We start from the raw sequence: 3,651 nt of genomic DNA, 5'->3' as shown, positions 1-3,651 counted from the left end.
AGAGAGTTGTGAATTTGTGGAATTCCCTGCCACAGAGGGCAGTGGAGGCCAAATCACTGGATGGATTTAAGAGAGAGTTAGATAGAGCTCTAGGGGCTAGTGGAGTCAAGGGATATGGGGAGAAGGCAGGCACGGGTTATTGATTGGGGACGATCAGCCATGATCACATTGAATGGCGGTACTGGCTCGAAGGGCCGAATGGCCTCCTGACCCTGTTGTCTGTTGTCTATTGCCTGTTTCCACACCGTATCTCGAAACTAAACTAAAAAACTCCTTGATTTGTTTCCACAGAGCGGAACTTAAACCCTAAAGCTGCATGCCTTAAGAGAAGAGAGGAGGAGAAGATCTCGAACGTTGAATCCACAACTCAGCATTTGGTGGTTCACCAGGGGATAGGCGATAGTGCCAACCCCATGGGTCATATGTGAAGCAGGTACATCCCACTCATAAGTGATAGGAGCAGAATTAGGCCATTCGGCCCATCATGGCTGATCTATCTCTTCCTCCCAACCCCATTCTCCTGCCTTCTCCTCCACAACCCCTGACACCCGTACTAATCAAGAATCTGTTTAAGAAGGAACTGCAGATGCTGGAAAATCGAAGGTGGACAAAAGTGCTGGAGAAACTCAGCGGGTGCAGCAGCATCTATGGAGCGAAGGAAATAGGCAACGTTTCGGGCCGAAACGTTGCCTATTTCCTTCGCTCCATAGATGCTGCTACACCCGCTGAGTTTCTCCATCACTTTTGTCTACCTAATCAAGAATCTATCTATCTCTTGACTTAAATATATCCACTGACTTGTGGCCTCCACAGCCGTCTGTGGCAAAGAATCCCACAGATTCACCACCCTCTGGCTAAAGAAATTCCTCCTCCTCTCCTTCCTAAAGGAACGTCCTTTAATTCTGAGGCTGTGCCCTCTGGTCCTAGAGTCTAGACTCTCCCACTAGTGGAAACATCCTCTCCACATCCACTCTATCCGGGCCTTTCACTATTCGGTAACGTTTCAATGAGGTTCTTACCCCTCATCCTTCTAAACTCCAGCGAGTACAGGCCCAGCGCCAACAAACGCTCATCGTACGTTAACCCACTCATTCCTGGGATCGTTCTTGTAAACCTTCTCTGGACCCTCTCCAGAGCCGGCAACATCCTTCCTCAGATGTGGGGCCCATAGACTGATACAGTGTGGAAACTGGCCCTTCGGCCCAACTTGCCCATACCGGCCAATATGTCCCATCTACACTAGTCCCACTTGCCTGCGTTTGGCCCATATCCCTCCAAACCCGTCCTATCCATGTACCTGTCTTAACTGTTTCTTAAACGTTGGAATAGTCCCAGCCTCAACTACCTCCTCCGGCAGCTCGTTCATACACCCACCACTCTTCATTGTGGAAAAAGTTGCCCGTCAGATTCCTGTTATATCTTTCTCCCTTCACCTTGAACCAATGTCCTCTGGTCCTCGATTCCCCTACTCTGGGCAAGAGACTCTGTTCGTCTACCCGATCTATTCCTCTCATGATTTTGTACACCACTATAAGATCATCCCTCATCCTCCTGCGCTCCATGGAATAGAGACCCAGCCCTTTGCCCCAACCTCTCCCTGTAGCTCAGACCCCTCAAGTCCTGGCAACATCCTGGTAAATCTTCTCCGCGCCCTTTTAAGCTCGACGACATCTTTCCTATAACACGGTGCCCAGAGCTGTACACGATACTCAAAATGCGGCCTCACCAACGTCTTGTACAAATGCAACATGACCTCCCAACTTCTATCGAGACATAAAGCTGCAGTAACTCAGCGGGTCAGGCTGCAACTCTGGAGTGAAGGAATGTGCGACGTTTCGGGTCGAGAACCTTCTTCAGACTGAAGGTCACGTGACAGTGAAACGAGAGATATAGACGGTGATGTGGAGATAAATAGAACAGTGAATGAAAGATATGCAAAAAAGTAATGATGATAAAGGAAACAGGCCGTTGTTGGCTGTTTGCTGGGTGAGAACGAGAAGCTGGTGCGACTTGGGTGGGGGAATGGAGAGAGAGGGAAAGCAAGGATTAACTGAAGTTGGAGAAGTCAATGTTCATACCGCTGGGGTGGAAGCTGCCCCAAGCGAAATATGAGGTGCTGTTCCTCCAATTTGCGCTAGGCCTCACTCTGACAGTGGAGGAGGCCCAGGACAGAAAGGCCAGTGTGGGAATGGGAGGGGGAGTTGAAGTGTTTGGCAACCAGGAGATCAGGTAGGTTTAGGCGGACTGGTCTTTCGAGCGGAGGTGTTCAGGGTGAAGGGAACTATCCCTGATTGTGAAGAAGAGTCCCGACCCCAGGCCACACAGTTTAAAACATCCAGTGAATTGGCCTCCAGTGACATGTTCCCGATGTCGTACAGAAACATGTACAATTCTTACGGGTTTGGACACGCTAGAGGCAGGAAACATGTTCTCGATGTTTGGGGGAGTCCAGAACCAGGGGCCACACACACACAGTTTAAGAATAAGGGGTAAGCCATTTAGAACGGAGACGAGGAAACACTTTTTCTCACAGAGAGTGGTGAGTCTGTGGAATTCTCTGCCTGGTGGAGGCCGGTTCTCTGGATGCTTTCAAGAGAGAGCTAGATAGGGCTCTTAAAAATAGCGGAGTCAGGGGATGTGGGGAGAAGGCAGGAACGGGGTACTGATTGGGGATGATCAGCCATGATCACGTTGAATGGCGGAGCTGGCTCGATGGGCCGAATGGCCTACTCCTGAACTTATTGTCTATTGTCTATCGAAGCGTCACCCGTCCCTTCTCTCCGGAGATGCCGCCTGTCCTGCTGGCTGAGTTACTCCGGCGTTCCGCTCTTATCCCCAGCGTCTTATCTGCGGTTCCCGGCTACACATTGCGCCCATCACTGATATCACATATCTATTTCTTTACTCGCAGGGCAGAAATCACAAGTGGTCTTCATGAATTTAACGGACGATTTTTGGGGCTTCCCCCCCCCCCCCCCCCCTTTCCAACCCTCCCAACCCCACCCCCCCCCCCCCCCCCCCTGCGATTTTGACTGGAGATTCTGTCGGAATGAGACGCAAGTCTTCTGAGCAAGGAAGGAAGGTCCCAGGTTTCTGCAAATGTCGGGACAAGCTCAAGTCCGAGCGACAAGCCGCCATCTCCAAGCATCCCATCGCCGACCTCGATACCTTTCCCGTACACGTGCCTGCAGTTGGATTAATCGGTGACAAGTTTCGTTGGAGGATATGTCTTTTTTTTGTTTAATTTATCATCATCTTTCCGTGTCCGTTTTTTTTTTTTAAGGAGTTTTCTTTTTTTTTTTTTTTTTTTGAGGATTTAAAAAAAAAAAAACAGAATGTCGTCTTAAACAAGGATCTTCTTAGCACTTGAACGGAAGTGGGCGGGGGGGAGGGAGGGGAGAGGTTGGTTGCGAAGAGGTACCAGTCTTTAGATCGAACGGAAATGGAAATGAGTGGGCAGGGTTGTGAAGGGGCCTGTCCCACTAGGCCGAGGTTTGCGCCTCATTTATGCGGCATATGTGAAATAGGTCCCCGCACGCCGCAGGGTATTCCAATGATACCACGCGCACCAGACGGCGTGATGACGCGTGATTTGCGCGCGACGTCGCGCCGACCTATTTTACATATGATGCGTAAATGAGGCGCAAATGG

The 3,651-nt window shown here is 50.2% G+C and overlaps 1 long non-coding RNA gene across 1 annotated transcript; it reads left to right on the top strand.

Annotated features, from left to right (window-relative positions):
* Nucleotides 1–268: 268 nt before the first annotated feature.
* On the top strand, nucleotides 269–3,301 carry LOC116968908. The gene is made up of 2 exons (XR_004410551.1): nucleotides 269–433; nucleotides 2,912–3,301. It is a non-coding gene; the product is annotated as an uncharacterized LOC116968908 (long non-coding RNA).
* Nucleotides 3,302–3,651: the final 350 nt, after the last annotated feature.

Source organism: Amblyraja radiata, chromosome 47 (assembly GCF_010909765.2).
Source record: "Amblyraja radiata isolate CabotCenter1 chromosome 47, sAmbRad1.1.pri, whole genome shotgun sequence".
Classification (NCBI taxonomy): Eukaryota; Metazoa; Chordata; class Chondrichthyes; order Rajiformes; family Rajidae; genus Amblyraja; species Amblyraja radiata.
The sequence above is the reverse complement of the archived record's forward strand: the minus strand, read 5'-3'. Positions and strand labels throughout refer to the sequence as shown.